We start from the raw sequence: 26,259 nt of genomic DNA, 5'->3' as shown, positions 1-26,259 counted from the left end.
TGAAGATACTAATCTTGCTACTTCTTGTGCAGGCAAAGTAACAAAGGATGAGAACAAGGAGAATTCTTCTGAACAAACAAACGACCCCTTGAACTCTGAATTTGTTGCTTCTAATCAACCTGTCGTTGGTAAATATAGGCCACCATTTCAAGCTAAACAGAGTGCCTGTTGCAACTGTGCATATGGGAACAACAAGAGACACGGCAAGGATACGCCGCTAGGGGTAGCAAGAAACAATTTTCCCAGTGAAGAAAAAGACTTGTTTTCACTGTGGAACACCTGGTCACATTGCCCGAAATTGTCCAAATGGTGCATACATTCCTTACTATGCACAAGGCTGGCAGAACGCGGCAAGAAGGAGACACTTCAAAAGAAACCCCTCAAGGTCACGTTCAGACAATGCCGACTGGAATGCCATGAAGACCAAGAATTCAACTCCCAAGGCCAAGAATCAAACCTCAAAGGACAAGAATCAAAATCCCAAGGGCAATAAGGGAATGTCAGCCAAGAAGTCCAATCCAAGAGATGCTTCCGTGAAGCCAAAGCAAATTCATCTCAACGACCGACATCAAGTTCCAAAGCAAGTACCGAGGCACCCATCGGATCGAAAAAGAAATGGGTTAAACCCAACTACAAATAGGTGCCAAAGGTTCACTCTCCCAAATCAACTAATGACTCTAATATTTTTACATTTTCTGTTTGTGATAAGCAAAACATGTCATGGGAGAGTGTATTGTGAAAGGATGACAGAGGTCGACCCAGTTTCAAAATGGACCGGGTTCCAAAGACCAACTAATCCCGCTCTGTGCTGGAACAACTTTGGAGGCATATCATCAGACTTCGGTTTGTTGGTAGTGGTTGTTCCTGGCATATGATTGGGGACATCTCTCAACTGTACAACATTCAGACATTTGTTTGAGAATGCGTCCTTTGCGGGAAGAGAAGAAAGGAAGTGATCACTCACGGGGTTAGTGCTTAATAACATGAAGAATTTTTGGATCTATTCTGAGATTACGCGTGCTGTTCTCAGTCCTTCTGGATGCAAATTCAATCGGTTACTTAAGGTTTGCGTTTTCTTCTCTATACTCCTGAGTTTTTCTTAACCTGAGTCGCTTTAAAGACTAAATTTTGTTTTAGGATAGTTTAAATTTGCGCATTCACTTTCGTTTCTCTCATATACACAAATTTAGGGGGAGAAATATAAAAACAAAACAAAAATTAGAAAATTTTAATTTAAAAAAATCCAAAAACATATTAAAATAAAAAAAAATATATGTTGGTTATGAAATGTGCTTAAGGGAGATGTTTTGGGAAGTGATATTATCAAGTGATAACAGGCAACCTAAGTCTGCGTAACATACCCAAAGTTGAAGGGTCTTTGCTTTGACTTAATGCGTCGGTAGGCACGAAAGATTCTAAATGGACTTGACTAGGCAGAGTTGAATTTAGGAAATTTATAGACTTGAAAAATCTTGACCTAGTTAGATCTGTTCAGCCTGACAATACGACGCTCAGATAGGTTGAGCAGGGAGATATATATGGGAATCTACCCGTCACATTAATTGAACCGGTACTTGGAACCGTGGCTTAACTTTTCCTCGATGTACGGATTTTGTCCTTAATTCGGGTTGGATGGGGCGATTGGTAAATTTCGATAAATTAGGTCTGTAGAAAATTATTTTCTTTCTTTCTATCTGTTAGTCATATGTTGTCTCCTCGGCGTGACCTCAAATCCGAACTGGTACACAACATATGCAATTCTATTTCTCTGCAAGTTATATATATATATATATATATATATATATATATATATATATATATATATATATATATATATATATATATATATGAAACTCCTCTTATCTGTTAGTCATATGCTGTCTCCTTTGCGTGACTTCTAATCCGACCTGGTACACAGCATATGCAACCTTCTTCTTCTCAACCCCTCTGAAGTAATAAGTAATAGAATTATGAATCTATCCTCTCTCTAAATGGTTGTCTGCTCACCCGATGTAAGGAGTACTCTGGAAGTTCTTGATGGCTGAGGCATATCAGGAAGCGGGAAACACGTTCCAGTACACTTAAAATTGAACTCATACAGATTATCTATAGATCTCGCTGCTTAATTTAGGTGGACAACAATATCCTTGGTTGTCGTCAGATGAATGGTCCTTAAGATATAGTATTTAAAGAATTAGGATCAGATGTAAATTTTAGGATTTTAAGTTCACCCTGTCTTGTAACAAATAGTATGTCCTAAATCTGTCATAATTTTTCGTGTTTAAGTGGACCACAATACCGACGATCGACCAGACAAATATGTGAATATGAAAGGTACCAACAAGTGGATGAAGATTGTCTAAAAAAACTTTGATCCCAAATCATTCTTAAAGTTAGATATCATTTTATTTTTGTTAAATTTGTTCATAGTTTCTTCTAATTTAAATATTAGGGGTGATTTAAAAATTTTAAAAACCAAACAGAAATCAGAAAATTAAAAAAAAAATCCAAAAATAGTGTTATTTATGTTTTATTTCTTGTTCAAGAAAATTAAAAAAAATCCAAAAATAGTGTTATTTATGTTTTATTTATTGTTCAAGAAAATTAAAAAAAATAAAAAAAATTCTTGTTTCTATGCTAAGTTTTCTTTTAGTTTTGTTTTGTCTTGAAAAGTGACTTCATGTATAGAGAAGACTCATGGAGTTTGTGTTGAAGATTTCTAAGTCAATGCCTCATCCGTGAGCATCGAAGAATTCACATTCGAAGGACTAAGAAATGAAGTTTATTCTTTCAACATTCAATCCTTCAACCCCAGAAGCAAGGTGAAGCTGAAATTGTAGAATATGTGACGGATTGCATTAAAGCCTCCTCAATCAGTATGTTTATATCTATGAACCTGCTGAAGTGATCTAGAAGATTTGTTCTCTCTGATGTTCTCTCTGAAAATTCTCAAGCTAAAAGCGCTATCTTTCAAGAATCAGTACATCAAGCCTCCTCACCCGATGTGCGTTCAAAGCCAAAACTCTGAAGAAAAGCCCAACCGCTCAATATGAAGTCATTCATTGAAGATTAATGCTGAAGCCAAGTTCCCAATGAATATTAACAAGAAAATCCAGCTACTATTAAGGGGGAGCTTGTTGGGTCATTTAAGAAAATAAAAGAAAGCTATAAACCAAGGGGGGATTGTTGGGTCAAAAATATGGTTTATACTTTGCTTTTCTAGGAAATTGTATTTTTATGTAATATCTTATGTGTTTACGGCCCATGTCCACCGGCCCATATTCTCATGTATATATATAGGGGTGAGGGTGTGAGGAAATATTGATGAACAGAGAAGAGAGAAATTAGAGAGCATTTTGTGTGTGTGAATCTTGTATCCGGATCATAATTCTAATCATATCATTCAAGATTCATATTATTATTCTTCTCCTTCTTTTCTATTTGATCTGACATCATCCGTTTGATTGGGATTCCGCACCATCAAACGGATCTGATTGATACACAGACAAATTAGGGACTTACACAACAACTCGAAGGGAGGCATACCAATGCTCGAATGGTGGTTGTTGTTATAGGAAAACTCAACCAATAGAAGGTACGTTGCCCAACTTTCTTCGAAGTCCAACACACATGCTCGAAGCATGTCCTCGAGCATCTGAAACGTCTACTCACTGTCTGTCCGTCTATGGGTGGTATGTGGTACTGAAATGCAATCTTGTACCCAACTCCTCATGGAACTTCTTCCAAAACATGGAAATGAAACGTACATCTCAATCTGACACAATCGAGATAGGTACACCATGCCATGATACCACATCTCTCACATACATCTCTGTTAGCCTCTCCGCAGAAGAGCTCTCACTGATAGCAACGAAGTGAGCCCTCTTCATCATTCGACAACGATCACCTAAATTACGTCAACACCACTCGCAGTCCTCGACAATTTGGTGATGAAATCCATAGAAATTTGTTCCTACTTCCTCTGGGGAACCTCAAGTGGCTGCAACTTGCCATGCGGACGATGGTGCTCAGCTTTAACCCTGCGACAGGTCAAGCACCTCTCAATAAACCATGCAACATCCCTCTTCATACAAGGCCACCAATAATCTTTCTTCTGGTTCAAATACATCCTAGTGTCCCCGGGATGGATCGAGAACCTCGATCTGTGCGCCTCCTCTATCAAGGTGGTACGTGCCCCACCCGCAAACGACACCCAAATCCAACCTTGAAAAGTCATAATCCCTTGGCTATTGGTAACAAACTCCGATACCTGCCCAATCAGTTGCTGTCTCTTGCGGTTCTCCAGTCTCACGGCCTCTTCCTGGGCCTCTCGAATGGTATACAACATCGGAGTCATCAGTGTCATCCTCATACAAATACCTCGTAACGGGGAACTCTCTGCCCTACGACTCAGGGCATTGGCTACAACGTTATCCTTGCCCGGGTGATACAAAATCTCGTAGTTATAATCCTTTACCACATCTAACCATCTCCTCTGACGCATATTCAGGTTGGGCTGATCCATCAAGTACTTCAAACTCTTGTGGTCCGTGTATATGATACATCGAACCCCATACAAATAATGATGCCATATCTTGAGGGTGAACACCATGGCCCCCAACTCCAAATCATGGATGGGATATCTCATCTCTTGAGGCTTCAACTACCTCGATGCGTACGCTATCACATGCCCTCTCTGCATCAACACCGCACGCAACCCCAATGTCGATGCATCACAATATACTAGAAAATCTTCCATCCCTTCCGGGAGGGCTAACACCGGGGCTTCGCATAATCTCTGGCGAAACGTTTCAAATGAGGCCTGCTACAAAGGACCCCAACTAAAAGTCACGCCCTTCCGGGTCAACCTGGTGAGACGAACGACAATCTTGGAGAAATCCCTGATAAATATTCGATAGTAGTCGTCCAATCCCAGAAAACTCCTGATCTCAGTGGGGGATTTTGGAACCTTGCATCTCATAACCGCCTAATCTTGGTCGGGTCGACCAATATCCCATTCTTCTTAATGAGGTGTCCCAATAACTGGAACTCTCGTAACCAGAAATCACACTTGGAGAATTTTGCGAAAATCCTCTCCAACCTTAATACCCTGAGAATCTCTCTCAGATGCTCCTCATGCTGCTCTCTAGATCTCGAATATACCAGAATATCGTTGATGAACACGATCACCGACTGATCCAACATCGGTCTGCACACCCTGTTCATAAGATCCATGAATGCTGTCGGTGCATTGGTGAGCCCAAAAGGCATCACCACTAACTCGTAATGCCCATAACGAGTCCTGAATGTTGTCTTCTGGATATCTTCATCCTGCACTCTCATCTGATGATATCCAGACCTCAAATCTATCTTGGATAACCAAGACACTCCCTGCAACTGATCAAACATATCATCGATCCTCGGTAATGGATAACGATTCTTGACCGTCAACTTGTTCAACTCCTGGTAATCAATGCACATCCAGTGTGAAGCATCCATTTTCTTGACAAAAAGGATTAGCGCTCCCCACAGCGAGCTACTCGGTCTAATAAACCCCTTTCCAAGCAGCTCCTGAAGCTGCGAGGATAACTCCTGCATCTCTGGCGGTGCAAGGCGATAAGGCGCCTTGGGGATAGGCGCTGCCCCCGGAACCAAATCGATGCGGAACTCCACCTACCTCTCGGGAGGCACACCTGAAAACTCCTGGGGTAAAACATCCGGGAACTTACACACTATCGGAACATCATCAATCAAACTTGGCCTTTCTGCGGCCACTCGTGTATCCATCACATAAGCTACAAACCCGCTGCAGCCCTTCTGTAAGCTCTGTCTCGCTCTAGCAGCCGAACAAAATACAGACCCTCATCGGGTACCCTCGCCGTATACCATTAATACTCCCCCACTAGGGTCTCGTATCATCACTATCTACCGCTCGTAGTCTATAACCGCCCCAAATCAGCTCAACCAATCCATGCCCACTATAATGCAAACGTCCCCCATCGCAATCGGGACCAGATCTATCGGAAACTCAACGCCGAAGATCTCAAGTATACATTCTCGAATCACATCAGTATCATACACCGCTCGCTCATTAGCTATGGAAACTTGAAGAGGTCGACCCAACGCCTCTCGTTGAATACTGATGTGCTGACTAAACGCTAATGACACAAATGATCAACTCGCACCTGAGTCAAATAATACTAAAGCAGACACATAATTCACAAGAAAAGTAGCTACGCATATCATAAAATAAGCACAATATCTCAACTCAAAATAAATAAATGAAAGAATACATACTAACCACGACGTCGGGCGCTGCACGGACCTCCTTCGCTGTCAACTGGAAGGCTCTCCCGCGAGCCTTCGGTGCCTCAGTATTCACTGGCCGACCCTCAATAGATCGTGTAGTAGTAGGGGTAGATCCCTGTGCTGATCCCTACAACAACCACAGGCACTTGACCTTCCGATGGCCCATCTAGTTTTTAATGAAAGCAAACCATAAATCCATTGGGGCAGTCCTTGGCTATATGCCCCTCCTTGCGACATTTTTAGCAAGCATCCGACCAACAAACTCCATCATGTCCCTTGACGCACTTCCCATAGGTGCAACCCTTCTTGCCTCCAGCTGAGACTGTACCGGCCGCCTATCCTTCCCCTGAGACTCGGCCTCCTCCTTAGCCTGAGTCTCCATCTAAATCTCCCTCTTCCGTGTATTTGTCTGGAGCTCAACAAATGCCCGGTAAGTCGAGTTCACCACGAACTCCTAGATGTCCCTCCTCAGAATGCTTAAATACCAAATCATGCATGCCTACTTAGACGACACATGCTAAGGGAAAAACAATGCCCTCTCATGGAACATCCATGTAATCACAATCACTTACTCCATACCCTGCTTAAGGGATAAAAACTCTTGTGCCAACCGTTCCCTCTTTACCGGGGGGACATACTCGTCTGTGAACATGGTGGTGAACCTCTCCCAAGTCAACTCCGAAATCTATGCAATAGTGAAGTTCTCTGTCACAAACTTCCACCATTCCTTCGCTCCCAAGTGAAGCTGGTTTAGTGCAAACCGAACCCTCAAATGCTCCGGACACGAACAGGTGTAGAAGCAACCCTCGATATCAGAAATCCATCTTATCGTAGCAATTGGGTCCTGCGTTCCAACAAACTCCGACGGCTTCGTGTTGCTGAACTCCTGGAACAGCATCAAGTCACCCCCTGAGGTCTAGCAGCAGCCACAACTGCAGTAGCTGCAGCAGCCGCAGCCTCAGTAACCGCTGCGTATCTCTAACATCTTAATCATAGTGGTCTTGATAGATCCAAACATCTTCGGTATCTCTACTCGGATGGCCGCAACCACCTCCTCGTGGATCATCTAACAAAGATCCTCGTCACTCACACTGCTGGTCGCAGGTCTATGACGTGTCCCAACCATGATATCACTGAAATACAACATAAAAATATCAGAGACTCGCTCGAGTATGCACACACTCGATAACCCATCCCTACTTGTTCCTTAGTACCCTAAGGATTCTTACTTGGAATGCGCACAGATCCGGTGTTTTCAGTAGTACGGACCCTATACTACCATCCACACAACATCAGTACTCAACCCAAGTCCTCCTCCTAGGATCCCAGATCACAAGTACTCTAGTTCTCGCTAAGCACCGACTACCCTTCGGTAGGCCCCTTATAGGCTCCTCACTGCTTCCTACTCACTCTCAAGCATCTCATAGCATCAGTAATCTCCTAGGATAAGGTATCACAGATTAGGCCACTCTAGTCCTAATATGAATACCTAGCCTACTCTAGCATACATAGCATATCATATCATATCTCATAACACATAATGTAAGGGTATTTTGGGAAATCACCGTTCGGGCACTGACTGATCGTACACACTGCTTCTTCCTTCTTTCTCAAATTCTTTTACTTTTTAGAAAAATTGTTCCGTGTATGAAAACTTTCTCAAATCTTCAGTTTGAGTTCAGATACCCCCGAAGGTGCATCCGAATCCCTCAAACCAAGGCTCCGATTCCAACTTGTAACAATGTGAATTTTCAAAACAATTTTTTTCATTTTTTCAAGTATCATAAAACTCATTCAATATTCTGCAAGATCATAAAATAAATCTTCTGCAAGTGTGTACGGATCATGTTGGCCCCTTTCCCATGATTATCGCTAGTACCTGAAACACATAACACATAACACTGTAAGCATAAATGCTTAGTGAGTTCCCCAAAATACCACATACGCCTCTCATGGCCATAACTCTATGGGATCTTCTGATCCATGTATCTCAGGGGACTTCCGTCCCAAGTCTGGTAGACCTTCCGGCTCTACCCATATGACCTTCCGGTCCTTATCATCTTGACCTTCCGTTCCATACACTGTTAACCTTCCGGTCCATATCGTGGTACTCATAACATAGCATAACACATACATATCACATAGAAACATATATCACATTACTCCGCATAGAATATAAGACCTTTCGGTCATACATAGTTACAACTCTAGGTAAAGTACAGTGAGAAGACTCACCTCGTATACTGTCTAGTAACTCACGTGCTCGGTATTCCTGATCCTCGTAACAATGATCTAGCCCCTCCTAAACAGATAAGCAATCATCTCAAATCAATAACGGCTCTCCAGGCTAGACTAGTTCGTTCTAATGTTCTCTCAGAAGGCTAAAAGACCATTTTACCCTTCTAATGGTCCAAAAGTCCAAGTGTTGACCTAACCCTAAATGTCAACGAAATCAACGGTCAAACTTTGACCAGACTCATCGAGTGCACATAGGTGACTCGGCGAGTCCCAGCGTGTACTCTAGATCTTTCTAAACCCCACTCAACTCGTCAAGTGAACCTTCCACTAGATGGGTTACCACTGGTCATGAATCGCGGGGCAACCCGACTCGACTCATCAAGTCCCCTTATGGACTCGGCAAGTTCCTTCCATGGAAACACTCAAACGACCTTCTGAGGTCAAATCTTTTTCTCTAACTAGTAGATCTAACCTCCTAGCACTCAAAAGTCACGTAAAGGTTCAAAGTTTACGTTCATGCAACACACATAAAGCCATAAATGGAGAAATAACCTTCAAAATGGTAACCTACTCTCAAAACTCTCATGAAATAGCATAAAGCTGGAAGGTTAGGACTTTTTGGACCTTTCATGGTCCGGATCTAACATCTACACCACTTTGGGATATCATATGCTTCATAATCCAACTCAAAATGATGCAAAGAAACCCTAGATTCAAGCAATCTATCAAATACACGAAATGGGAAAGGATTTGTACCTCCAGAAGCGAATCTCAGTATGAATAACATAGATCCAAGCTCCACAATTGATCTAGCTTGGACTTTCCCACTCCTTCTTGCAATAACACACCAAAAGGATGATGAATTAGCCTTTCCCTTGATCTTTAAGCTCTCTTCACTCTCTAAGGTTTCTCAGGGGTGTAAGTGGCCGCAAATGAAGGCTATAAGCACCTTTAAATAGGTTCTAAACCCGAGAAATTAGGTTTTCCTCGTCAGCACCGACTCATCGAGTTAGATACCCGAGTCGTCGAGTCTAGTCGCTAAAACGCGTCAAAAGTTACAACCCTACTTGACGAGTTGAGGCACCAACTCATCGAGTCTCTCCAATAACTTCGAAAATTAAATGATTAAATTATTAAAACAGCATACATGCAATTCCGGATGTTACACCTTTACCTCCCACTGCAGCCCTTGAATGAAGATACACTAGATCCAACCGATTCTCTTCCTTCTTTGGTGGAGAATATCCTTTTCTCCTCAATAGATGCACTAGGTTACTCCAAGTTTAGCTTGTAAGTCTTTCATAGCTCACTACACCCGCTTAGGGTTTTACACAGGAAGGCTAGGAAGTTGGGGAGGCAGAAATGAGGCATAAGTTCTCTTATATAGTCCCCAACCCTAGGAAATTAGGGTTTCTCTGCCTAGCAACAACTCGGTGAGTCGGATCTCTGTCTTATCGAGTCCAATCGTATATTCCATGCGGTCAACTCGACTCTACTCGATGAGTTGGACTCACAAATTGTCGAGTGACTCAATAAACTTCAAAATTTAACACATGAATAATATACCTGGGAGTCTGGATGTTATAGTAGTTGTTGCAGAAGCAAGGTTAGTGTCATGATTAATAAGATATTCATCAGTGGGTGAAGTAGGGCACACACGATCAGTCAACTCCTTATCAGTTGTTGTACTTGGATCAAGAGTATAGGTGGTGTTGTCAGCAATTGGACATGGGTCGTTGTGGATGAAGACAAGGGATATGCTAGAGAGATGCCATATGGGTCACTGTCAGCAATAGAGGAATCAGTGGAATAGAAGGATCTAATCAGTTCCTATAAAAAAATTTGCTTTTCTTCTCATCATTTGATGGTTTTGGAAGGGACTCTTCATCAAAATTAACATGAATTAATTCTTCAACAATCTTTCTTTTTATGTTTTACACTCTAAAAGTTTTGGATATGGAAGAGTATTCCATGAATATTCCTTTGTCAGCTTTAGTTTGAACTTTTGTTAGTTGATCTCTTTTATTTAGAATGAGGTAAGGAAAACCAAAGATACGAAAATAAGATACATCAGGGGTCCTACCTTTGATAATCTCATATGTAGTTTTATAGTGACTTTTCACTATAATTGGCCTATTTTGAGTGTAACATGTATTGTTGACTGCTTTGGCCCATAATTGCATAGGATGATCAACATCAACAATCATAGTTCTTCTAGCTTCAATGAGATAGATGTTCCTTCTCTCAGAAACACCATTTTATTGAGGGTTGTTACAACTAAGAAATTTTGAGAGATCCCCTTTTCTTCACTAAAAACTTCAAGAGCGACATTTTCAATTCAATATCATGTTCAATTCTTAATTGCCTTACTCTTTTATCAATAAGAACTTCAGTATAATTGATGAATGAGAAAATTTCATCAGTACCATCATGTTTGTGTTGAAGTAACATTACCTATATATACCTTTAGAACTCATCAACTATGACAAGGGAGAATCGCTTACCTGCAGGAGTTTGAATAGAAACATGACCAAACCAGTCAATGTACCACAAAGAAAGAGGAGAATAAATAGAGGATCATTACTTAAGATCCGAAGGAATTCTTCTATTGATTTTCCATTTCACAGGATGCATACAACGTGTCCTTCATAAACTCATTTTAGGAATGCCTCTGACATGATCTTGTTTGGCTAACTTGTGGACCAATACGCCATTATATTTTGTGATCTCAAACTATCTCTAATCATTTATTCGGTAAATAAAACAATTGAAAGTATCTATAAGAGATTCATTATTATAAGCAAAGAAGTGTTCATTCATGCAGATTAAATGGATCTTCAATTTGTTCTTTACTTTATTAATGCCTTCATATGTGACTTTAAATGTTGTAACCATCTATTTTGCAAAGATAAAGTTTTCAAATAGGTGATAGACATTGTAAGGAAGAGCACCGCATCTCGTTGCTCTGGCACGAACATCAAGATTTACTTTTTTTTCTTCTCTTCTTCATTCAACTCATGACTAGTAATATGTATGGTAACTGGGTATTCTCCAGTATCAACGATTGTTCTCATAGGAACATAATTACCATATTTCAGTATATATGACATAAAAACGTCCATAGTTTCGAGAATTATCATAGTTTTGCTTAACCATATTAAAAAATTATTCTCATTAAAGGTTAGACATTTTTTTACAGAACTTGATTGAAAGGATGATGATGATGATGATGAACCTGATAAATCCATTAAGAGGATCGTTTAGAAGATCCGAACATTGCTCTGATACTAGTTATTGGTCCCAACCAACATATTCAAGAAAGGGTGTGGTGCATGCAATCGACCGAGCTCAAGTAAGTTTTCCCAAGATACCCATACATGCTATTTGATATGATTTGATTTGTGAATTTTTGAATCGCATGCTAGTTAGGGTTAAGGATTTGCTCAATATTTGCATGATAGAATGCTAGGAGAGATGTCTTTATATGTCTATTGTATGAGCTTGTAGACTTGCATGCTAGTACTGATCAGTCAGTGATAGGATGACCTGATTAGGTTATGCTTGGTTCTGATTACCCGATGCTCGAATGCTGCTTGCTAACTAGTAAGTAAATATATTATGTTACATAATGCAGAGAGTAAATAATTTCAGAATGTAAGATTTTAACTCTATTCCGCAACTCTTGTCTGAGTCCAACCGTTGTAGTGTGACACCTTTCATTCTAAGAATTACTAGTGTCAATAATATGTAATTTTATTCATGAGCTAGATAGAAGGTATTGGTAGGAGTTTCTTCTACAGTTGATGGTAGAGAGTAATGTGGTGGTTGCCCTAGGAAAACCTAGGAAGAGATTCAGTGTTGGGAGCCTTGTCTTGTGGGATTATTGTGTGGGTAAGAGTGACTTAGTGTAATCAAAGTGTTTCTTAAGGAAAGTATGGATAGATGTGGAAGGTAATATGGGCCCGTACTACTAGAAGTAGAGGATCCATACGCGAGTCAAGGAGAGATGCGATGAAACCAAGAAGCTTGTAATAGTGAGATGACAAATTGGTTTTGATGTACAAGATGTCAATGCCTAGAAGAGAAGCAGAGTCCTATGAGATAAGTGGAGGAAATGCAAGATTTCGTGATTGATTGCCACTGAGGTTTCACGGATCTTATTGGAGGAGTTTCCAGGTATTATTAGTCGGATCACTGACAGGATCATTGTAAAATTCAAGGAGTAGGCCACCATTTCGCGTACTGTAAGAGAAGCTGGTGAAGCTACTAGCAAAGGAAATTTGGGCGTGGAGGTACGGCTAGGAAAATGAAGGCAGACACATAACTGGGGACGATTGGAAAGAGGTGGAGTGTCCGATGTATGTAACCTGGGTACTGGAAGTCGGGAGAGCCATGAGATGTGTGGCCAGTGTGGGGGAACTCACGAGTTTGCTTGTCACAAGTTCATGTGTTTCAAGTGTGGGGAAAGAGGGCATGAACATCGGGATTGTAAGAAGCATCAGTTATGTTTTCATTGTCACCAGTTAGGTCATTTCAAGCCTAGTTGCCCTATCTAGGTGACAGAGGGAGTTGACGTCCCAACATTCATAATTCCTTAGGAGGTCTAGATCGAGCCGCAAGAAATCATTGGTATGTATTTTGAGCCCTAGTTCTGCAATGACATTAATAAATATGGTTTGTGTCAGTGTTGTATCGTCGGATCAGAGAAATCTCGTATGGAAGGACTGTTAGCACCATATCATAATTTCTTTTTCCATCAAATTAGAGTTCAAACCTATGTACGTTTCATATTGAGAGGGTGTGGATCGCTCTCGCTAGGTTTGGAGTTGTGACATCGGAAAGTTTCCAATAAACCCATCTAAGGTTAAGAGCTCCTTTATTATTGATTGTGTCATTGTTCAAAGAACTGTCATATGCCGTTTTTCATATCGTGGACCGCGTTTAAAAGATGTTGGAGTATTCCGCTTAGGATCCCTAGCAGCGAAGAGCCGAGCATTGCAGTGTCAGTCTGTAGATGCCAGAGTTTCATCAGATGTTGTTGTGGTCATGTTATCTTTAGCTTTCTTCATGTTTATTATAGGTATTTATGTTTCCTTGTAATCTTGTATTGGTATGGGTAAGCATTATCTTTGGTTTATTTCTTTGTCATCGCCTGAGTTATGTCATCAAGAATTATTAGAGGGTCGTATCTTTTCGGGCGAAATTTAGTGGTTCAGTTATTGTTCTGGTTCTTTGATACGGTCATTTTAGGAGTATTGTTTGCAGGTTATATGGTCGATTTGGTAGGAGTAGTTCATTAGCGGGCTCAGAGTTTGAAAGTGCTAAAATTTGTTCTGGTAGGATCAGCACCCGTCTATGGAAGGAACTTTAGGTCCAAATAATTATCGTTTCTATGGAAGGGACAACAACAAGGAGATGAAGGTGGTAGTCGCATGGGTTGTTTCATTATTTCAAAGGCGAAAGATGGTTAGAATGCAAAGATCCGTCAAGAAATGGGAAGTTTGAGTGAAGATTCGCCAGTTGCAGTCAAGGGTTATAGTCTTTGTCACCACTATAAAGGACCTAAGGATTTGGTCCGATAGCATGGGAAGTGATTGGAATTATCGGGTTTGCTGAGATTTCGTAGAGTATTCATTTGGATATTAAGAGACTTGTACTATCATCGAGATTGGCTAGTAATGGAACGCTGACATCTGTAAGCTCATGATGTTGGCAGTTTGAATCACAGGGTTGCAAGATGGACTGGAAATCCATCTAATATTATTAATTGGAGGGATGAATTCGAGCCAAAGTGGGGCAGAATCGTTGATCTAAAGGATCGCTCAAGGAAGAATAATCGGATTTCGTTGCACAATAGTAGTGACGCATGGCAGGTATGTGGATAGATCTGGGTTGAGGGTGGTGTTAGGGTCTCTCTATTTGTTTTTGTACGATAAAGGCTTTGGGGTTCGAAGCATGAACTGAAACATCTGATTGGGATATAATTAGATGCAAGTTCGACTCAGGTCAGTTTTGGTTGGTATGATATAGGCGTAGTAAAACCATGGGCAGTGACAATGGCGGGATTGAAGTGTTGTAACACTATGGGGTGGCCATAACATTTCCTGAGATATTAGACAGTTGTGGAAATGTTGTAAGTGTTGGGTTTTATGCACTCTAACATTCCTATGGTGCATATACAACCTTAATGCTTTGGATCTAAGTTTTCACAAATTATAGATGCAACATTGGTTTCCAAAGCATGAAGCCTAAACTAGCATACAAAACTTAATATATGAATCATAAAATAAGTTAGAAAGTTACCTCTTGATGTATCTAGTAAGACTTTGGACATGAGAGAACTTAGCACCCCAAGTGTTGTGCCTCAAACAAGTCACAAACACAAAATAAACAACTAGATGGATATGAGAGAGGCTAAGGAGACAGAAAATCTATTTCTCTTCCTGGAATGCAAGTAATGGTCGATTTTAGGGCTTAGCACAACATATATATATATATATATATATATATATATATATATATATATATATATATGTGTGTGTGTGTGTGTTTGTGTGTGTATGTGTCTGTGTGTGTGTAGAATATCAAGGGTCATATGTAACCCTTATCCATAAACATTAACCCATGATCCATCCATTTGATTTGGATAAATACTTCATGGATATGGATTAACCCATAAGCCCATCACAAATCAAACCATGGATCATTAGCCCAACTCATATGTATCAATTTAATTATTCTCTTTTGATCACTAAATTAATTCTTAATTAATTATTGATAAATAATAATTAAATAACATGATTCATCAATTAATATATTATATTTATAATATATTAATAAATCATAAATAACCTCTTACTCAAATATCCATCTATCAAATTATTCTGGTGAAGACAACTCGAAATGGACCATGCTACTACCGGGTTAAGTACATACCAATTATATTTATGCGCTTAGATACCAAATCCAATAGTCTCCTACTTGGATAAGTCTAATAACTATAATTGCTAACGCAACTTAAAATCCGACTAGCAATCGTAGCCATCAAAAATCCGTTGTCGAACTCTAACGCATCTGTTAGATAAGTGATCATATAATTCTCTGTTCTACAAGATATCATGTGGACAAATACATGGAACATCGTCATACTTATTTTCCTACAGTTTGTTTCCCGATTTCCAATTTTTCTGACATAGAACATAATTGAACACATCAATTTAATTCTGACTGGGCCCGACACATAAGTTAATACAAAATCATCGAGGGGCCAAAGATATTACTTTTAATCCTCTTAGGATAAAAGGAACATATATACTTTGACTTATATGCGTGTACTAACTATTCGTTGAATCATACGCAACAGCACGTTTTATAACATCGAGTTACCAATGTGTTTTCGTATCAATGTACAACCAATGACTAATCGCTAACTCATATATCTTGGTTTGAATATTATATGATATTATCGTTTCACAATCACCCATGATTAAATCCATGAAGTGATATATGAGCGTGGGTTTAGTCTAATACTCAAATCTTATTTCAAAAGCACTCATGAATGTTTGTAGCAATCTTTTCCTATATCTAGCACTCTAGAGAATCATACAAAAATCCATTCATAACAGTCTTCTTTCATAACCTACTTCCAAAGTATGATCGACTGTGGATAGTTTGAATAATCTTATTATTCTGGAAGTCAAAACATGCAAAATGAAACAATAGTAAATAATTAACACAAGACAATAACATTACTTATAAATAAAAAACACCTTTTATTCAATCATCAAATGTCAATTACATTTTAACTATTACAAGTTTCTATAATTCCATATAATCATTAAAACTAATATCGTCCTTCAGCCCGATTCTTCTAGCATGCTGCAAGTGGTTGACCTTACTCAGTCCCTTCGTAAGGGGATATGTTGTCTTCTCTTCTGAGGATACCCCTTTCATTATGAGGAATCCTTCTTCTATTCGATGTCTTATGAAGTGATATTTTATGTCGATGTGTCTGGATCTGCCATGATCCCTTGGTTCCTTGGCTAAGGCTACCGCACCCTCGTTATCACCAAAAATCTCCATAAGATCCTTTAATGTTGGTACAACTCCAAGGTCTCCGATGAAGTTCTTTAGCCATATCGCCTCCTTTGATGCTTCACTTGCTGCTATATACTTTGATTCACATGTTGAATAAGCTACAGTCTCCTGTTTGGAACTTTTTCGAGTTACTGCTCCACCATTTTGGTTAAAAATCCAGCCCGACTGAGAGCGGAAATTATCTCTATTGGTTTGAAATCTGGCGTCGCTATACCCTGTCACTCTTAAGTCATCACTCCCACCGAGGGTAAGAACCCATTCCTTACTCCACCGCATGTACTTTATAATGTTCTTTACTGCAATCTAGTGAGATTTACCAGGATTCCCTTGATATCTGCTAACCATGCTCAAAGCAATGGCTACATAAGGGGGTGTACATGTCATAGCATACATGATCGAGCCAATAACATAAACATATGGCATTTGACTCATTTCTCTATCTCAGCATCTGTACTTGGACTCTAAGTCTTACTCAGTTTGGTATTGCTCTGGATACGTAAGTCTCTTTTCTTCGACTCCTCCATGCTGAAACGTTTGAACACCTTGTCCAAGTATGTAGTTTGACTAAGTCCTATTAGTATTTTACTCTTGTTTCTCAATATCCTTATCCCCAGAATATAAGCAGCTTCTCCGAGGTCCTTAGCCAACTTCCCATTAAGGAAAGCGGTTTTGACATCCATTTGCCATATTTCATAATCATGAAATACAGCTATGGCTAGCATAACCCTTATAGATTTAACCTTCGCTACTGGTGAGAAGGTCTTGTCATAGTCAACTCTAGGAGTTTGAGTAAAACCCTTTGCAACCAATCACGCCTTATAAGTGTGTACTTTCCCATCCATATCGGTCTTCTTCTAGAAGATCCATTTGCACCGGACTATCTTACGGCCTGATACATTATCAACCAAGTTCCAAACTTGATTGTCATACATGGACTAAATCTTGTTGTCCATTGCCTCCATCCATATAACATAACCGGGTACTGTCATGGCTTCCTTGTAGCTGTTAGGTTCATCTAAATTTACTAGTGTGCTATCACTGATAAATGTATCACCTTCAGGAGTAATATGGAAACCATAAAACTCAGGTGCATTCCTAACTCTACCAGATCGCCTCAGAGGTAAGGACTTGTCAATTGGTTCAATAAGAGTTTCCTCCTTGGTTTGAGTGCTAGTGTTTGAGGTTCCTTCATCACTTAACTCTTGAAGCTCTTCAAGGTCAATGTTCCTCCCATAGACCTCTTGGCATATGAGTTCTCTCTCTCGAAATACTTGTAACGCCAGGGTTTTGGGGCTAAGCATTTTAGACTATGTAATAGTCTAGGTCAACTATTGTAACTCTTTTTGAAGTAATAATGATGAAATATTTGAGTCTTTTGGGAATTATGTGTATTTATGCGCTTATTACTTATTTATAAATGTATAATAAATAAAGGATAAAAAATGAGCATCAAAATTAAAGTGTGAGATAAGTTCAATATCTTTACATAAACTGTTGGGTTTTCAGCAATCTAACACTTCCTAAGTGTGCATGCAACGCTAATAAACCTTGGATCTATGTTTGTCTAAATACATGCAAAATAATAAATTTTCCAAGGTTCATAACCTATCTAACATGGAATGGGGTACTTTTAAACATAAAAGAAATAGATGAGATTACATACCTTTTGATGATGAGTTTGATTCCTAAGGATTTTGAGGGCCAAGCACCAATAGTGTGAATGCCTCAAATGGAATCACAAATCACCACAAACTCTTAGAAAACTTTGAGAGAGTGTATACACACTATAAAATCGGTCACACACAAACACACATACTCTAGTTCCACTAGTGGTTATTTCATGCAACATAAGCATGCTTATATAGTGTACATGATTAGGGTGAAACCCTAATAACCCATGACCTTTCCTTTCCCAAGGATCCATGGGTTAAAAGCTCCATGGATCATCCATGGACTTCCATACAAGCCTAGCCCATTAACAAATGAGTGTTAGCCCACACCATATAAAACAAATAGCCCACAATCTAATTAGTCTTCCTTTTAATCTCTAAATTATATCATAATTAATTTAAGACTAAGACTAATTAAATAACATGACTTCATATTAATATATTATAACTTATAATATATTAATAATCATATGTGTATAACTCTCATAAAATTATCCATAAATAGTCTGGATGAAATGCAACCCAAATGGACCATGCCGGGTCGGGTCAAGTATATACCAAATAAGTTATGGACTTAGACACCTTATCCAACAGACTCCCACTTGGATAAGTCTAATAACTATATTTGCGTATGTTACTTCAGGAACCAACCAGCAATCGTAGCTCTCGAAAACTCTGTTGAACTATGAAGCGCCATTTTAGATAAGTGATCATATAATCCTCTATTCTCATGATATCAGCCGGACAAATACATGGAACAACGTCGTACTTATTGTCCAACAGTTTGTTTCCCGATTTTCCGATTTGTTTGACAAAGAACTTAATCGAACACATCAATTTAGTTCTGATCGGCCGGTACATAGGTCACAACAAAATCATCGAGGGGCCCAGATATCGCTTCTATTTCTAGAAGGAACAGATAAACTTCGACTCATATTCTTGTTCTACTACTTGTTGAGTTGTACACAAAGGCACGTTTTATAACATCAAGTTACTGATGCATTTACGTGCAATCGATGCACAACCAACTCATAGGTAACAACTCATATCTCTAGGTTTGAAGATTTATATGATATTACCGTCTCACGATCACTCGAGATAAATTCCATGAAGTGATACAAGTGAGCGTGGGTTTATTCCAATACTCATAACTTATGAGCACTCATGAATGTTGTAGCAACCACTGCTATGAATAAACCCATTTAGCCATCTACAAACTCGATTCATGACAGTCTTGATTCATACCTACTTCCAACATATGAACAACTGTGGAGTGTTTAAATAACTTAGTCATTCGGAAAGATAACCTAGCTATTTTGGAAGTCAAAACATGCAAAGTGAAACACAATAATAATTGAATCCAATATGGTCTCAGAACCCTTTTGAATATAAATAGAACCACCTTTTATTTATCACCATATTGATTGCACATTATTCATTGTATAATGTTTCAAACAATCAACTTAAGACTTGAATAAAAAATAACAGTCGTCCCATGCTCCTAGCATGTACACTTTGTTTTCTAAACAACAGTTATGCCATACTCCAAGTATGCACACTATGTTTGTCTATGATCCTTACATTGCGATGTAGATCAATTGAACATGATTCCAATGATACTCATTTCACAATCCCAAATCCTTATTGTAAATGTGAGAATCCCCGATTCCTATCATTTACCAAAAAATCTGTTAGATTTTAAACTTTTATGCAATGTTCCTCTTGTAATGATTATGCACAAAGTCACCAAAACCTTGTCATCAATCATTACAGAGTATTCCAAAGAAGGTCAACTTCTATGGAACAGAAGTCTCATATTCAAAGTACATTGCTTTGAACATCCTTCTTGCATTAAGGTTTTCTAATCTTACATAGATTGAATAACTTCCACCTATGGAGACATTTCCATAGTCCCATTTTGACTATCACTTCCGAACAAGAGTTACTTCTTTTCAAAACATGTCAATACGGTCCTTTGCGACAACTTACATCATACTTCCAACTTTCCCTGAGCAACCAATCTTTGGCGAACCTCAGATTGTCCTCGACAATTGCTTAATCACTTTAGTCATATCCAGTTCTAGAATTTTCCCTTCTCAATGCCTTAAGTATTTGGAAAATTTAGAAAAGATGAATATTATAGCACATGAATCGATCCTATATCTGAAGCATCTGGGACACGATTCATGATGTCTCACATAAAGACATGATACTAGACTAGTCTTTTGCTACAATTATTTTTTTATTTGCCATGTTTTCAAAATTTAACTATGAAGAGGGATGCCGTAATCATAATCGAATTTTGAAAACGCAATATATATAGAATTTATTCAAGTTGAACCATTCCAGCACAAAATTCATATATATTCTTGACTAAAGATGATTAAAATCTCAATCTAAGCTTTAGAATTGAAATGAAGTATAATTTCCTCTCCCTTAATTATAGCAAAACAACTTTTCAACCCCTGCAACTTCATGAATTGAAACTTTGTTTTCTATAATTAACATTGCTAACTTGCAACACTAAACGTAATAATCATGCTCCCACTAACATGATGATTATCAGCATAACACTTATGCTCCCACTAGCTCTGACATATTTCCAGAAATCTGCTGGACTTCTGAAATTTAGATTCATACACCCTTTCTTAGATAGCTCACATGTGTGTCTAAACAATTTTCAGAACTATGAAAAGGGATGCCGTAATCATAGTATCAATTGCTTAGGCATTTTCCATTTCTCACAAATCCATGTTAGTGTGCCGGTTAACCACACGCGCTCCACTAACGACTTTTGAAAATGCAAATAACACAATTGATATATACGTAAAATCTACTTAGTGAAAGCGTTTCCTCACCATCATTTTCATGAATCGGAGAGAAACCTTATGACTCTTAGATTTTATAGTGTATGAGTTCTTATCCATGTGAATTTGTCAAAACCATAATCACAAGATAAGGTTAGTGACAAATTCAGCCTTACATGGATTAAACTTGTTCAATCTTAGTTTCTTGTCACCTTGGTAGCACAAGGCCCACCAATGCTTCCAAGTTGAACTCTGATAACTCACATGCAAATTCAACTTATTTGAAGTAGGTACAGAAATAAGAATTATGTCAACATGATAGGTTGCAAACCTTAAGTCGTGTGCTAGTGATAAATTACAGGTTTTACTTTTGATTAAATCTTGAAACTCTTTCAGGATCTTTAAGGCTCCCACTGTCCCCTTGACATATAAGTTTCCCCAGTCAAGAACCATTCCTTGACAAAACAAATATTCAAGGGATAGTGCGGATTCTTATCAAGACTAATACTTCACACAATTGGTCTTAGTTGGTCTTTGTCTCATCCAAGACATCACAACTTACCAATCTCAAATGTACAAGAGTAGAAAACATTTTACTCTTACATTTGACTAGTGTTAATAAATCTTCCTTTATGTCACTCAAGGTTACAATCTTGGAGTATGAATCTAAGAATTGTTTTGGAACGAAGTATGACTCATCTTCTTGATTTTAACCAATGCAACAATTCATGACCTCTCTTTTTAGCCATAACAATGCACTAAGACGTCCTTAGAGTATGAATTTGTGATATGGCTTCATACTCATTAAGATGATCATGAAATATGATACTAAAGTACTCTCCCATCCTTTCAGATTTGAGAAACTTTTATCTTTCTGCCTAAGTTGATTCTTCTTATTTGTTTTGTCAGACATTATAACATTTCCAATGTTACAAAATTATACTTAACCTTATAAGTATAATCATATTTACTAATCTTTAGTAAATCATGACAAATCAATCTTTGTGGTGGACCTTGACCACTGCACACCTAGTGTACCTAATTCCTTAGTCCTTCAATTGACTCACATATACATGTGATCAAAGAATTAGTCTTAATTCTCAAAGATGAAAATTCTTATTCATCATACAATACAACTTGTATCATTCCAAGTTTCTGTCCAATTGAAACTTGGGTGATGAAAAACTTTCTTCATTTGGTAAATTCAGACACTACCACAAATGAAAGAATCAAATCCACTTTCCAATATTGCTATTACTGGAAACATATAAGCAACAATTTTCCACATATGCCATTGTAAGGATATTTTTAAAATAAATAAAATTAAAACCCTTTTTTTCTTTTATTTTTAAACTTTGCGGAAAACCTTATCCTTACAATCCACATGAAAACCTTGTTGTTAATAATTCATAAGCAATATATTATAACTCTTAAGTAACAGCTCAAAATTCTGATTACCGAACCATGCGATCGAAACCAACCTTCGCAATCACATTATGTAATAAGAATCTCCAAATAGGAACTTAATAGAGTTAGTCAGTGGACTTTAACTGAAGTAGAGTCAAACTTTTTGAATTGATCAACCTTATGACCTTTCAGGTGAATAGGGCAGCTTCGCAACCAATGCCCCTTCCTTTGGCAACAAAACACATGGACCCTTTGGTAATGGCAAATGAGACAATCTCAGACTTAGCCTTTCTCTTTACCATTTGGTCAACCGAGTTGACTATGGCCGCTCCCTTTCCATTGGGAAGAGAAATCTTTTTCTAGATATCCAATGCTACCATTGACAATGTCCATTTAAGACTTGGGAAGTTGTTCTTTTAATCAAATTTGCTTTACTGGTGTTCCAAATCATTACTGATTCCACAACACCAAGCAAATAGATAAGACCATTAAGGGTCATGTCATAGTTTGTCTCATAGTAGTCCCAAAGAGACTCATTATGTTACTAAGAAAGCGATTGAACATCCAACCGTCACGATACTTTGACACCCAACTCTCTCGGCTTGTCAATATGTGACTTTATCTCCAAGATGTGAGCACACATAGACTATGCTTGCCAATAGAGATTGAGTGACTTTAAACTTTTCAAGAACTTGTGGGTGAGGGAGAATAATTGGAGGACGTGGAGGAAGTGAAGCATGATGTTGAGGGACACCATCTTCAAGAGATTTGGGAAGATCATAGTTGTCTGAACCAGACTTCTATAATGGGAGAAAATCAAGTTAGTTGATTCAAGAGATTTGGGAAGATCATAGTTGTCTTAATATAACACCCAATATGAAATATTAAGGCTAGGACCCAACACAATATTTTATAACTTGGAAGAGGGATGTCGTAATCCAAGCTATAAAATATTTGAAGGTAGGCGAATGACAATTCACCGATTTCCACCATGAAAAATGAAATAATTTATTAGGTTTTAATTGGATTTGAAATTCCTAGATCTTTTGAGATTCATTAAACTTTTCAATGGCATGTTTCAATCTCGAGTGTGCCCTTCAAGTTTTGTGACTGGGATGCTGAGGATCACAAAACAAGGTGTGAATAACCATACCAATTCACTTGGTACCCTTAATATTATCACCTAATCAATGTGCCGGTTAACCACACACGCTCCATTGATCTATGACAAACATTAAGTCACCCTTCGTGATCCTTACTAGTCCATGTTAGTGTGTCGGTTAACCACACACGCTCCACCAACGACTTGGTAAGGTACAAAGTGTGAATTCCATGGGCTAGCACCAAATTCACATTTTTCCTAAAGTAACTAAGATTGGGAATTAAATAAAAAATATTTAGTTACTTTATAATAATCATTATACTTGTAATGAGAATTTAAAGTCATTGTCTTACCCGTTCGGCTAACGACCCTCCACTGATCAAGCAAGCGGTGGGTGAGAGTGGACACCCATTAAGTCACCATTTTATAGGCAACAACCTTATACCCACCTTATAGACTGGCTTCGTGAATGAGGCCTACTAACGGTAAAACGACTTGTTCTTATACATATATATAATAATTAACCATTAATGTTATAAATAGTATAAGTGTTGAATTTTAACTTTTTAAAAATTCTAAGTGTTGGAATTAAAGTTTATTAAAGTGTGTGAAACTTTTCCTAATTCCAAAACTTGAGGGCAAGTTTTGTAACTCTTCAAAACTTTTCATTTCATAACTTATGAATTAAAGGTTCATAAAATGAAGACTCTTCATTTTATGTAACTTATGTGTTTTTAATGTGTGTTAAAGAAAAGTGACCTTTGGATATCCATAACTTGAGGACAAATTATGGACTCCATTAAAACACATAAATGATCAAGAATTAATCCTAAACAATTCAGCAAATAATTCTTATCATCTTCTAAATTCATAAGAACATGAACATGATTATCAAAGTTTCAACAATTATATGAACACATACAAAGCATGAAATTTTGATATATGCTATTGTAAATGGATTAGAACAACCATTACACCAACAAAAATAAGTTTTAAAACATCAAAACAGTTTAGGGTAAAGTTTCTAGTCCATTTCCAGCAGCAAAAGTCAAAAATCTGCATTCCGAACCTTCTACTCGGTGAGTGCACGAACCTACTCGGAGAGTAGGATGAATTTTGCCTTGGACTCGGCGAGTCCATCATGCAGACAGCAAAAATTTCGACTTTTTTTCACTATTTTGCATCAAGTATCAAACAAGCAAGCCTAGGCTCTGATACCACTATTAGGTTTTGAGCAATCTAACACTTCCTAAGTGTGCATGCAACCCTAATAAACCTTGGATCTATGTTTGTCTAAATACATGCAAAATAATAATTTTTCCAAGGTTCATAACCTATCTAACATGGCATGGGGTACTTTTAAACATAAAAGAAATAGATGAGATTACATACCTTTTGATGATGAGTTTGATTCCTAAGGAGTTTGAGGGCTAAGAACCAATAGTATGAATGCCTCAAATGGAATCACAAATCACCACAAACTCTTGGAAAACTTTCAGAGAGTGTATACATACTATAAAATCGGTCACACACAAACACACATACTCTAGTTCCACTAGTGGTTATTTCATGCAACATAAGCATGCTTATATAGTGTACATGATTAGGGTGAAACCCTAATAACCCATGACCTTTCCTTTCCTAAGGATCCATGGGTTAAAAGCTCCATGGATCATCCATGGACTTCCATACAAGCCTAGCCCATTAACAAATGAGTGTTAGCCCACACCATATAAAACAAATAGCCCACAATCTAATTAGTCTTCCTTTTAATCTCTAAATTATATCATAATTAATTTAAGACTAAGACTAATTAAATAACATGACTTCATATTAATATATTATAACTTATAATATATTAATAATCATATATGTATAACTCTCATAAAATTATCCATAAATAGTTTGGATGAAATGCAACAGAAATGGACCATGCCGGGTTGGGTCAAGTATATACCAAATAAGTTATGGACATAGACACCTTATCCAATATAAACTTGTAGTGGTCGAAACAAGGATTCTGGGGATATAAAGAACGCCGAAATCTGAGTTATAACGAAGAAGTTATGACCCGTCGAAGTTTTGCGACGGAACCGTCACGGCACCAGGAATCATAAAAAGTGAATTTATGATAGAAGACTTTTAGCCTTAGTAATCTAAACCAAAGTCGTAGAGTATGTTAAACCGAGAAAATCCATAAAAAGAACGCCCAAATCTGACTTCGTATGAGGAAGGTATGATTTTTCAAAGTTTCAGCTTAGCAGTGTACAACCCGAAACTCGAATTTTAGTTCGAGCGGTTTTTGGCTTACGCGACCTAAATGAGAGTTGAAGATCTCATTAATAAGAACTCGACGGTAAGAAGACAGACAAAAACGGAGTCCGTATGAAGGAGTTACGAATTATTCACAGTCATTTAGCAGTCTAATCTCCTCCTACTGTTAAATTAAAGATCGATAAGAATTAGCTGACATAGTCTAAATGAAACCTGTAGATCTTGATTTTACCCACGTTTGGATATAAAGAATGTCAAAACGGAGCTTGTATATGAGAGTTATGATTTTTCTAAGTCGGGAATATGATATGCGATATTGTGTGACGTGGCACCACCAGAATTGGACACGTGGCAC

The sequence above is a fragment of the Lactuca saligna genome, chromosome 5, assembly GCF_052625555.1.
Source record: "Lactuca saligna cultivar CGN05327 chromosome 5, ASM5262555v1, whole genome shotgun sequence".
In the NCBI taxonomy this organism is placed as follows: domain Eukaryota; kingdom Viridiplantae; phylum Streptophyta; class Magnoliopsida; order Asterales; family Asteraceae; genus Lactuca; species Lactuca saligna.
The sequence above is the reverse complement of the archived record's forward strand: the minus strand, read 5'-3'. Positions refer to the sequence as shown.